Source organism: Varroa destructor, unplaced genomic scaffold (genome assembly GCF_002443255.2).
Source record: "Varroa destructor unplaced genomic scaffold, Vdes_3.0 BEIS01000004.1, whole genome shotgun sequence".
NCBI classification, from domain to species: domain Eukaryota; kingdom Metazoa; phylum Arthropoda; class Arachnida; order Mesostigmata; family Varroidae; genus Varroa; species Varroa destructor.
In genome coordinates this window covers 316186-329453 of record NW_019211457.1, presented here as the reverse complement: position 1 = coordinate 329453, position 13268 = coordinate 316186, and the positions used below count along the sequence as shown (strand labels likewise).

General features: G+C 42.1%; 1 protein-coding gene and 1 long non-coding RNA gene across 10 annotated transcripts in view; one reads left to right on the top strand and one right to left on the bottom strand.

Moving 5' to 3' along the window:
• The first annotated feature begins 526 nt into the window (after positions 1 to 526).
• TBC1D16 (TBC1 domain family member 16) overlaps positions 527 to 13268 on the top strand; it is an 83568-nt gene continuing 70826 nt past the window's right edge. For 2 of the 9 annotated variants that reach the window (XR_015326100.1, XM_086986684.1), the window contains exons 1-2: positions 551 to 2622; positions 3131 to 3300. The gene's annotated coding sequence lies outside the window, so the exon portion shown is untranslated. Of the gene's footprint in view, positions 2623 to 3130; positions 3301 to 10145; positions 10424 to 13268 lie in introns of those variants that run through there. The other 7 variants (XR_015326101.1, XM_086986693.1, XM_086986685.1 and 4 more) reach the window with 7 other exon arrangements.
• LOC147755716 (uncharacterized) lies at positions 5676 to 7672 on the bottom strand. The gene is made up of 2 exons (XR_015326102.1): positions 6944 to 7672; positions 5676 to 6683 (listed from the first exon to the last, which is right to left on the bottom strand). It is a non-coding gene; the product is annotated as an uncharacterized LOC147755716 (long non-coding RNA).

Here is a 13268-nt window from a genome sequence, read left to right as displayed (position 1 = left end):
CTTGCTGCCCTATAGATATTCAGGTGTTATATGTAAACGTAACAAAATATTTTCCAGTTACGTTATGGACCTTTGTTCTAACCACAAATCATGCATAGGGAGACCTACATCTTGGTAAATTTAACACGTTTCTAACAAAATGCATTTTGCTAAATCCGTATTTACCCTCGTAAGTATTCTTTAGCATTATTTTCATCTTAATGCGATTACTTGAATTATTAAAGGGTCTTATTCGAATTTATGCATCGTCGCAAAGTAATATAGATCGAACCAAGCGATTGCTGCCAATGTAAGTAAGTATCTCTTGCAGAGGATCAACACGCTCCCGAATTCCCTTTACCGCGACGTTCAACAAGTGCCAGCTAGAGTTTTGTTGTACCGCTAAGAGCCTTTCGCGCGCTTCCAAACTTCCGTCCGAGTCTGGCTTTACCACGAAGGTAGCGGCAGCGGCGCAAACGCGGCATGTGGCCTTTTTTGTCCAGTTTCCGCTCTTCGTCGCTTCCGCGGGTTAAACGCAACGCCCCAATGATTCCATGAGTCCAGTTTTCGACTAGACTCAATTGTGCTTTGGGGAAGAAAAAAGAAAGGGTAAAGCTTGTCGAACGGAGTAGAGTACGGTCGTGAGCACTGTAATACCAGCAGCAGCCGCCGTTGGCTGTTTGGAGCATTGTCCAATACGGAACAACAGGACAGATACGGCAGCTCGCCAGGGAACCCAGCTAACTAGATCCAATATGTTGTATAAGTTCTCAAAATCAAATTTTCTGGTACCGGGTAGTGTTGTTTGGCTTGGTTTTGTACGGGATTGGGCTGATTCAAGCCTGAGTTAGTATCGTCGGCCTTTGACCTTACTAAACACGAAACAGCAATGCGCAATGGCCGGAGCGGCAGGTTGGACGCTGTCAAGACCCATCTACATCAAACTCAACTTACGCCAATCATTAAGAATATAACCCAATAATAACACTAGCTTTCGTCTTCGCCTTCACAGGTCGACAGCAACGCGAACAACGTGAACGCTTGTAGGATTGTTCGCCCAAGGCAAGAGCCATTCTGTCTAGTAAGGCTAGATAAATATTTCAACTTTCAGTTCCGGGGCCGCTGCCTTAACCGAGCATTATATCATACGGCTGGTAGTCCATTTCAAGACGAAGCGAGCCGTGTATCTACGCCCGATTTGAACCTAGAACATCTCAATGTTCGCACTGCACCGCGGCGAAGGCTACGTGTTAGTGCTAATTTTAATTAACCATTAGAAACGGAATGAACTATACCGCTCACGTTGGCCCTTACCCGTTACCTATGTTGAGACTAGAGAAACGCTAAGTCGTTTCCGTTTGCCTGCCAGGAAAGTAAGCCCGTATATGATTACAACCATATGAAAGAGAAAAGAGCCAAGACGCCCATGTGATCTTCGATGTGGGCACCAATTGCTCCGCACAGATTAACGTGAACAGTTTACCATGTGCTCCGTGCTCCGTGTATGTGACTGTGTAGACTCTGTTGAGTTCCTCAGATCCTATACTAAATAGCTATGCAGTGACGGTATGTGCAGACCTATCCGGTTATCACCACCATTGAGGGTAACGCTGGCATGGAGAAAGTAAGCAGCATTGGCAGCGTTTACCGAAGGTCCTGACGGCTGAGGGCTGTAGAGGCGGAGGGCACGGAAAGCTTTACGGCGAGTCGACCATACAGAAAGGAGCCACAAGGAAGGACATCGCCGCCTGCTGCTAGCAGCTGTCTGGCTAGTTAACTATAGGCAACGAAAGTAACAACGGTTCTGTCTGTGGGTCCATGTGTGTGTCTGTGTGAACGTGCGGCCTAGCTGAAACGGCCACCAAGGAGGCGTGCTCCGGACGCCGCCATATGGCCGCGGCTGTCGATATTTTACTGCCAGCTTTAGTGTTATAGTAACGTGTAAAGAACATCAACGGCGACAGTGGGACGCCGTCTGATGCTTCGTTGTTTTATTCGGTTTCGTGCGTCACGTTGAATCGATGGTTCGTATTAGACAACTCCGGCCCAAGAGTGCACATCGATAGTCATTGTCGTAGGCGATATTATTGAGGATTAGCTGGTAACGTGAGTGAACGACGAGAATTACCGACCAGCTGACAGACGTTGTAGATGCGGTGAACTCGCGACGTAGAATCTACCTGTATATTGGTCTATTCTTACCTTACGAAGACGACAGAGTTCTTATTTCATAGTGACTTCAGTAGTTGCTTGGTGTAACTTCCGTTCGTCTGAAGTATGCGCTGTTCGGGTACAAGAAAAAAGGCAGGAAAACTGTGTAGTCAGATTGTCGTTAGAGCAAGGTGATAATGAAATGTTGTCTATTACTAGTAGCCAAACACATGAGTTCCACTGATTGACGGCTATCGTTTACGGTGAGTGGCGCCATGGAAGGTCGAGAAACAATCTAACGTGGAAGAGTCCTCGTGAAGAAAACAAACGGCTGGAAAAACGTTTTTCGTAACGAATACACAACGAATTGCGTCATGGCGTCAGAATACATAGTGGCTTGAGAGTGATACTACACCCAAAGGTTTTGGCGTCAGCATTAGAGAACGCTCAAGAGGCCCTGAGCCTGGAAGACGTTTACAACGCATAAAGGCGGTAAACAATTTCTTAACTGTAGCAATGAATATTTCTACAAAAGAGCAAACAACAATAATATGTTAAAAGTCTAACAAACAAGTAAAAATCTATACAATAAGTAACAATCGAGTTCGTACGATGTTCATCCGTCTGTACGAAACTGATTGGTATCTTTCTTAAATCATTACCTAATCATCGTACAATCATTTGAATTAACGTTGAAACAGCTATTAGGGCAGGATCTAGCTTAATTTTGCTGCATTTTTTCGAGGATACGGACGTCCTAGCTGTTAATGCTGATGAATTTACATTTACAAGTGAATCAAGCCCTTTCTCAGGCTTCTCTACAGGTTCTAGCCAAAATAAATAAGTTAAAGCTTCTAGATCAGTGACAATTTTTTTTTCGAACCGCAACTGTCTCGCTGCTAACTCTTGTAAAGGCGCTGAACATTTTATGCTTTCAAAATATCCTAAACGAAACCCAAACTGTTACTATCTACTGTTGCTTTGTCACGCCTGTCCACAGAACTCAACAGCATCAACTAGGAACAACTCGACCAAACGAGCAGGAAAACAAGTTATTTCATCAAACAACGTATTTTACGTTGGTCGTCACGCAACGGAGCTGTTGCGGCCGCGTTGTCAATTTTGTCGTGCCGTGCAAATAATTCCATTCACCATAGATTTCTTATTATGGTAAGGGACCTCTATCTTTGTTCTTATGATAGCGAAATAAACAAGTTAGGAGCAGATGCGGTTGATTGGTAAAAAAAAACGACAAAATTTTCATCTCTTTTCGCCTGGGTAGTCTCCGTTCTCACACCTATGCCCAGCCCAACCCAGCAGTGACCGGCGGCTGTATTATGGCTATACGGCCCTGTATCTCTTCTAGCTTAACTATGAACAATGGAAAACCTATTTAACGCGCATAGCAGTAGTTATCATTCGTGTTTTTTTTTCATTAAGGGTTAGTGAACTGCTCTGAGTTTATTGCGTGTATGTGTGCCGGTATTTATTTTCAATTAATTATTTAAGAAGTGTTCTGCCTTAGCGCAGCCATATCTAGAGGCCGTATAACAAACGAGTGCAATCAAGCTAACAGTTACAAAGGTCATCGTCACAGTGACTCTATGTAACACCGCTCTATAGTGGAACAAGGGTTCCGTGTCATCCTTTGTTGAATTAGTTCGTTTTTACGTGCTGTGGGTGCGCCGAAGAAACCTCCAAAACTGATCAAGCTTGGCTCGTGAAATCCATCACTGATCGCTTTACGACCAGGTTCATCAGTTCGCCAAGCTAAGTTTGCAATCTACTTTTATTCATAGTAGCAGTTACAATTGCCAAGTTAAATAGAAAGAGTTTATGGGTAAATACTTGCGTAGAACTTCTGAACCTTTCCCCAATAACAATCGCAAGGAGGGAGCAAACAAAAAGTAACTGCGACGCGGATCACAGTACTCACGCCAAAAACAACGGACAACAAAAAAACCACGTCCTACAATAGTATACGCACTGTTTATATGAACTTCACTACTAAGTAGTAACCTTTTTATAACCTATATAGCACAGTTACAAGGTCTTAAGACGGCGTTTCACCACAGGTCACCTCATGCAGATTCCCGCAAAAAAAGCGTCATAAGAACCTTAGGAACCGGAAAATGTAAAATAGCACTTTCGTAGGTGAACGAAAGGAAAAGACATTTTTAAGCCTATATATTTGTAGTCATTTAGTTTGAACTTGTACAATGAAAAGAGCCGTTCGAGTCAATCCTGCTTTCACTTCTTTTCCGTCAATATCGAAGCCGATCGGTTAAAACATCGAAGAACCACGTTGCTTTCATGTAATTGCCACATACATAGTCTGTTATTATTATTATTATGATGCCTGAGAGCTTGAGTTTACTTATCTGCATTACCTATGCACACGACGAATTTTACCGTGGTTATAATGGTCGCAGTAGTAATTGCGTGATCGATATCCGTCGTTCTATTTTTTTTGCTTTATTTTTGTTTTTGAAAAATTTGCCATTGCGACCACCTATAAATAAGACCAACGATTTCTGCTCCTACTGCTGGTACTGCTTACGACTCAGCTGATGATTCACTCTAGGGTACACTTAATGATTCGAAAGAAGTTCAGTGTCGCTCACACGTTTCATGCCACGGATATCCTAGTGGAGAGGAAACGTGGGAGGTTGCGGCGACGGCACGGCTGCCGGGGTATGATTGGGGCAACTAAGGAATCGAAGCTGTCCCTTTTTCGACGAGCTATCATAGCATTGCTAGGGAGAGAAGGAACGTGAACTGGGCTTGTTGTCGTTGAAGATATTTTTTGATACTGTCTCTTTCCTAGACGTAATTAGGTTGAATAGGAAAATTGGGATGTGCTACCTACGCGCGGCAGCATGAAACGAGAATCGGCTTTTAGGCTTACAGATAGAACGAGAAGTTCCGGCCGTGTGAATTAAAAAACGATAGATTTATATAGTTTATGGCTTGCGCAGCAACGAGATATTAGGATGACGAGCAGGTAGTGTAGTAACGTAGAGAATAATATGGCATATAGTAGTTTATGACGAATTGGCGAGCCAAGCCGGCGTAGGGTTGGAGCGATGGGAAAAAAAAGCGTGGCGGGCGGTTAGAAAGATCCTGGGATAATTTGTACCGTTTCGTTTGAAATCGATGTTAGAGTATCGTCGCGCATAAGGCTGACGTCGTATGGGCGAGTACTATTGGAGTCCTGTTGTGCAACCTGCTAAACGTAACATTTTTCTGATTTAACATTTTTACATTAAGGCCTTTTTTGTGAAATGGCTAGAACATAAAAATCTGACGGAGTATGATTATTGCACACAAACTTAAGGTCGCTGTTGGATGTAATGGTAATAAAATAATGTCGTAATAGGCCGCTTTTCTCTGTCTGAACTACAGCGTCCCGCATATAAATTGCGTGATAAACTTGCTTCACGATATTTGGGTATGATAACTGAGTCCGTTCATAAGTTCCTTATTTTTACTAATATTAATATTCCAACATCGCGTTCAATTTATAGATCCAATGCTCATAAATGTTCATTGCATCGTTGCAACTAAGAAACATAAATTTATTTATACTGATCCTGTATGGGTAGACTGAAATCTATATCGACGATTACCAATGCTGCTACTACATAATACTAATAAAATCGAAAAGTCGATGCTCCTTGTTTTAGGAGGTGGAAACATGCGCGAGTTTTTTCAACTAGTAATATTTACAAAAATACGTTTGGTAACTTGGAAGTTGAAAGGCATAGGAAACGTTTCGATTAAGCAATGTTATAGAAGCTTGAATACGGACAACTCCATCGTTGAACGCAGGTATCGGTTTTTGATGTCTAGAAGTAACAGCCTTAACATACACAAGCCTAGATAAGCATTGTTTTTGGTATCAAGATATTTTACTGGTTATGGAGATCTACCGCTTTCGACCAGTCAAATAGAGCCATATAGAGTTTCTGTATATCGTCGGGCTTTATCTGTGTCCCTATGCTTTTTAGTCATAATCGTACTTCCGCTGGAGGAAACTGCCACAAAAAGGAAGCTGCTAACAAAGTGAGCAACTAGCTCTCGTACTCCTGACTAGGATCGCTGTTGCAACTCCATGCTCTGAATGCAGTTTCGCATTATCGCCGTCATGCATGGGTCCTGGGCCTATGTTTGGAGCACTGCATTCTTAAGTTGTGAGATTATCGTGATCTCCTGTTTGGACCTGGTCTGCCCTTTGACACGATGTCACACGTTTTCTATCGACGACGAGTCGAAAATTTTTCCTAACTACGGCAAAACTTCAACACCGTTATCGATAAATACCTTCTTCCTTAATAAACTTCACCATATGAGATAGGGATTCATCATGCACGAGCGCACGTCTGCCAGCCGAAAACCATTCTCGTATTTCGAGCAGTATTTCACCCTAGGTTACCTCCTGCTGGCCCCGCTTGCTCGGATGTTCGATACGTTAAATTGCGCAGGACTTGTGAAATATTTTGCTGACAGAAAGTATTGAGCGTTATTATCCATAATCCAGAAACGCGATTCATCTGAAAAACAAGTCCCTTCTTAGTCTTGAGCTGACCAACTTTGGAACTATCTAGAGCATTTGAAACGCGCGTAGTCCTGATCACAGTTCAAGCTCTCCTTTTCCGCTAGGTAACTAAAACCATTGATTTCGAGACGGAAATTAAAGAACGGTTATTAACACAGTAAGCTCGAATTTTGCTACGTTGTAACACAATTGAGAGATCGTTAAAAACCGGTAAAAAATTGGTAGGAATGGCCCTCTCTCTCTCTCTCTGCGTACTGCATGTTTGTAAATTCCAAGGGGCAGAGAAAGCCTGTCAACTGCACACTTCCGATTCACTCCAGAGTTTCTGTTCGTGAGTGTTTCCTATTCTTGGAATCCGCTGTTCCTCAGTGCGATCATTTCCTACTTCCACTATAAGTTCTGTCCATGCATAGTCAGTCACAAAAAGGCTGAAATCAATAAGATTCACTTTAAAATAACCTGCATTCGTAACAAGCATCGAATAGGTAGCAATGGCGGCAGTTGAGGTACTATATCTGGAATCACTTACCTCTAAGAGCAAACTACTTGTGTGTAACGGCTCGAATATTTATACGTAGTATAATAAGCAGCCATTGTAGCAGGCGCGTCGATAAGCGCCGCTTCCATTATGCAGCAGCAGCAGCTTGAATATGCTTCCGACATGTTAGTACATAGCGTATCGTTAGACAGCAGAGAGAGGCAGGGCTATAGGTAGGCAGGCAGGCTTCGCTGAAAGATTATGCAGGTAGTTGGCGCATGAAATTGTTTTCAACTAAACTCGACCGTGTACGAAATTTCCAGATGGCCATTTGATTAACTAATTGTGGGGAACATGACGATACGCGGTACTTCGAATTATCGGGGCAATACGTTAGCAGATTTTCCGGCTCTGCTACATTAAATGTCTACCTAATACCTTCGATTTTTTCGATATAATGCAGGCACAGTAGTAATTGTGATTTCTAGTAAACGATTTCGAGTCGAATAGACACTTCCCTTTAGAAAGTACCTGCTCGATTATCAAAGTAGCTCAACACTAAGTTATAGTTTCGTTCCTAGGAGGACGACAATGTAAACAGAAACCTTTATGCGTTACCTGTGCCGATGAGTTCAAATCAACCGGTATTTATAAGATAAATACGGGAAAATGTCTGTCTAGCAGGATGTTTGCTTACGTAAGTCCTATTGTCTCCAAGGTGTATAGGATACTGTATAGATGGAACATCACGTTAACCTATGCGGAGTAAACAGAAGACCTACGGAAGGCGGCACAGAAAAGATTAAAAATAGCTGGAATTACCCATTCTCGTTAGGATGGTTGGTGCTATCGGTGTCCTGCAAACGGTATATAATATAGTTACATATATACAACATTATCAGAGTGGTGTTCGTGGTAATCACGTCGAGTTATCCAGACGAATGTCATACACATGACACGCTTGTCTCCAACAAACAATAAACGGCAACATAGAATAGAACAGAATGAATATTTGATAGCAAACCTAAGGAGGAATATTAAGTACATACGCAGGGAATGCTGCTTAGTCGGGCCAATCAATCCAAAAGCTGTGTAACTTCGGAGTCTCTGATAAACTAATGGAGCACCGAAGATCACCCATAATTAACGAAGATAACGAAGATAATGTTGACCTATAGATCTAGATCACGATAAAAATGGCCAGCGGTGCTCGGAAAAGTTACAGAAACTGCACAATGAAAAAATGGGATAATTTATTAAGCGTAACTTCTAACAGGCAATGCATTGTTTGCAACCCTAAAGACTTATAAAATGACGGTAAATAATTTGGCTATTATTGTCAGTATTACTATTATGACTGTTGATATACATCGAGAATTTTTTTATAAAGTGGTAAAGATTCTTCCCATGATTATTTGAAATCTACTGTTAATGTTAATAACATTAAATGATGAAGATACCTAATGATTGTGGGAGGTCATTTCACACAGTTTCCCTTCCTAGAAATGAAGGCCATTCTGGTAGAGATTTGGACATTTGGAGTTGGCTTATTAGCTTAATCTTTGCTCAAAGTGCGCTTTGAGCAGGAATAAACTACATAAAGTTTGACTTTATATAGCTCAATGCGCGTATACTGATATCACACCTAGAAATCGCGGAAGAAGCGCGGTTTTTCGCGAGGCTTCTTATCGTAGAGTTTACATTGTGTGTTGTCTAAATAATGATTTAATCAACAAATCGTTAAGGGATTTTCGATTATCTCAAAACACTCATTTCCTGACCCCTCTCTATACTTTCCACCCACTTCTTCATATATTCTAACAATTGCCTCCAAGTGAACCGCTTCGCTTCCTTTGTTTAAGCTGCAGCCCCACCGCGATAGACATCCTGGATAATTCTTCCTAGACAATTCTTCACTGGCTGCATTGTCATCCACCCCAACATTCCAAACGAATAAATAAAGAAACAATAGTAGTAGCCTTGAATTATCAAATTTTCTGCAGCTAGTGTTGGACTCTCCGGCGAGATTGTTCTCCTTCAGGACGCTGAACCACTATTTATCTGGTCGTCCATATTTGCTTCCGTGTTATCACATTTTTTTAATCAACTATGTCCAGATCTTTTACCAAGTATTTCCCTTTTATTAAATATCGCTAGTATTGTTATTACCATCAAAGAAATGTCACATTGGTACAGTTAGTACAAGCAATACAGTTATTGTTTGTAGAAGATGAATAGAAGAGTGAGAACAAAGTATAGCCCCGATATAGGCTCCGTTATCCATTGTAGCGGCTGCGAAATTATCTACTAAATCTAGAAATGTATGACGTGGTCGAGCGTCGAGACCAGAGACGAGTCGGAAGAAGCCAATCGCTTGAAGCACCACGTAGGTAAGACAGTGGCATCGAACGTAAAATACCAGGCATCTATTTTGTACGCTACGTTATCCCGTGAGTTGTTGTTTCTCCACGATGAAACACTGGCCAATAACTCAGCTATCTGACCCGAGTGGAGCCAAGCCCCTATTGACAGCCGCGTGTTTATTTACTTGCAAGAGTCTGAATATATCTGTACACCCAACAGAATGGGTCGTCGTTATCGATATATATATATATACATATATATAGTTATCGTTCTGTTGGACATATTCCATGCTTTGGTACTGCAAAATGACGATGGTCAGCCGGGAATTTTATGTTCGCGGTTATAGTACAACCGCGCTGATGACGTCAAGTAAAATAATTAAAACAGGCATAATATATGTATATGCCACAATAGTAGATACTTATTTACGAGCGGTGGCGCTCGATTTCTCTGGGCTCTGTAGTAACAGGCAGATGCTGTCTGTTGGAAGATAGAAGGCCAAAAGACCATGACGGATTCAGTCGGCGCTTGGAGAAGCCAACGGGAATAGAACCTACTGACACACCTAGCGTTAGTGTCCTAAACAGGAATATACCTTTTTCTGTTTAGCGAATGCTGTTGCCTCTAGTTAGCCTTCGCTGTCGACAGTGGACCAATGAGGATGACAACTGGGTCGTCGGATGACTCAGGCCTTCTGTAAGCAGACAAGCAAACAGGTGGATAGCCACGGCTTCGTTAACTTAGTAACCAATGACACTTACCCAAGATCCACTCTCCAGAGCGCCTGTATATTCGTTACAACTGTAGGCTAAGGCGGGCAAGAACAGTTCAAGGTATTGAGTCAACCTTCACTCCGCAAGATGACACGGTGATATACAATCGTGCCCAGGTCGGTAAGTTATCAGGGTCGCGTAGTGGCTGCCATTTCGGTACACCTATTGCTTTAGACAAATACCTGGGCTTTTGTGGAACTGAATGCTATATGTCCTGTCTAAATGTGATATGTATACACGGTGTTTACTTCGTACAAAGTAAACACTGCGTTAGGATTTTTCACGACTAGAAGCGTGAACGAAGCGACAAAGGTGTCCTTACTGTGTTCTTTTTGATGAGCTATTTACATGTGCGAAATGTTCAAGTACCACTTTCCTTCAAGCAATTTTCTGTTGTAATCGAGGTAGGCTGTTGTTATTATTTTTTTTTTATATTAATATTATCATTATGTGTATGATCACTGCTATTACGTTCGGACCTACGCCTGTACCAAGTACCATCACGGATCATCAAGGATACCAAATCTTAATGTTTCTTACGTTAAATCATTATCGGTATGAGGTCTAAGGTATTCTACCGGCGCGCCCGAATCCAGCCAGCCAATACGATTGATTGGCTTTAATGAAATTTGTTTGCAACGTGCGTTAAGCCCGTTCAAGAAGCCTGAACGATAACAAACGTTCCGGCCATCTTTTCGAGCTGATCGAAGATTCATAACTTCGCTCAATGCCATGACCGCCTTGTTGCCTCCGAAACCATTGAGACCCTATTATTCTACAAGGACTAATGCCTGCCATTCTAGACGCCCACAGTTATTGTTGATAACAGAATAGCCATGTACCTTGTTTGGCTCCTCGGAAGCCTTTAATTCATATATCAGAACAGAATATTTCATTGAATAATGCCATCACAAACCAGGCGCATTATTTGTGTGTCTTGGATGTAAACACTGTTTTCGTTACTTGACTTGCCGATTTGCCCCTACTCCATATTTATGTGTTTGCCCGCCTTGAGAGATTATAGTCCCTTATAGACCATTTGCTCATTAGGATTATTATATTTTTGGGAGCTGGTAACGTGCACATTTAATTAACTTAAGCGCCTGCATTTTTTTTCTAGTGAAGTAGGGAACATGAGACACTGGGGGGTCGTCTGCTGTCATAGTAAAAGTACGACTTCAGACTGGAACGGAATTATTGATAATTAACAATTATGTACTTATTTTTATTAACATTATCTGTAGTAGTATTATCCCCGTGATAGCATCATTGTGAAATGTTTGTTCGTAAAATCTCAAGACACGTAAGGTAGTTTCCGTTCGAAGCTGGGCAAATACTGCCGGTAAGGTCCAGTCATCTGGTTTATTTCGTCCCGGGTTTTGACGAAAATCTGCCATTATAATTTATGTCAGCCATCAGCTGAGGAAAACCGCTTACGCCGAGGTTGCTTCTGGTAAGAACTGTTTTCCCTAACCCGTAGTGAGGTTTCAGCACTGTCAGAACGGAAGTCTGTTCTGGCCATAAGCTATGTAACTGAATCCAACAGTCACTCTAATCATAAACAACTATAACACCTAGGTTCTTTTTCCGTTTGTTGCCTAATCTCAGTACGGTAGTAGAATTTACCTCGTCAAGTGTAATATATCGCGCATCTGTTCGAGTCAAGACAATGAGGACGCTAGCCTACTTAGATAGTAATGGAGTTTAGCTTCGGGTAACTAGAACAATAACACTAGACGTTAACTGGTCAACAAGCGGCGACCAACGATCGTGCACACAAGAAGAAGCTTGCGATGTGGAAAAGTCAGACAAAATAAAAACACTAAAACGAGGAGGAGTAAAGCAAAATCGAGACGGAGAGTCCTGGAAACGCACACTGTCGATCTTCTATGGTCATAAGCAATTGATCACTGTTTAGAGAGAACACCTTAGGCTACCACACTCCACGGCTGATTTTATTATTGCCTTTAACATTGCTCAGCCATCGTTCGTTCCGTTAGTTATATTTATGAGGTTGTACGGGCGAAAGAACGAAAGGAGGCTCTGGAGGTCTAGTCACTGCTTTGGGACCAAAGGTAAACGCGTCGAGATCAGATTCGCTTAGTGTCTTTAGCCCAAAGCACACAAATGAACCCATACCGGGTTTGGCGGTACCTAATAGCGGAGCAAGACCAGCGTGAGAAACGCCGAACCTTGCAAATAGAGGCTAATAGAGACACCGATAGGGAGGGACAAATGCGAGACATTGGCTATAGCCGGGTATGGCCGCAACTGTCATTGTAGGACGCAACGTCTTTGGGCAAAGTACTGCGACTCAAAAAGAGAGTGAGTATATGCGGCAAGGGCAACGGGGCGCAAGTTAAGAGACGACAGGGGTAACTCGACGATGTTTTTGTCGACGTTGTTATTGTCTAAGACCTGACAGGTGCTTCTAGATGGAAATGATAGAAGGAACTCAGTTAACATGATGACGACCGCACAAACAGCTCGAATTTAATGTTTATGTTAATGGCAATGAGCGCAAAGCATACAGGTATGACATTACACTAATTTGGTAGGCGACAATCTCGATCAGCAGGCTACATGCAGCAGGATACGTCGATTCAAACATACGAGGCACGAGCTCCTGTTATGTGGAGAATCACTAAAGGGTAACTGCTGCAACGAAACGAAGAAAAACGAAAATAAAAAAAAAGTAGATGCAATAAAAAGCAGCCGGTAGAAATAAGTGGACGGACTCAACTCACAGCTTTATTGGCTCCCTATGAATATACTTATAAAATGCATATATATGTCATCATTACTGGGTATGGTTTGCTGTTCGAGTACGACAAGCCATATATTTATACTATAATAGAAAACTTTTTTTTTTTTTATTAAAGCAGCGCTCTTTTATATCGATTCGTGTTGTTTTTACTGGCGTTTCAATTACCCGCAAACTGTAGGAGAAGCTTTTGGGTTTCTC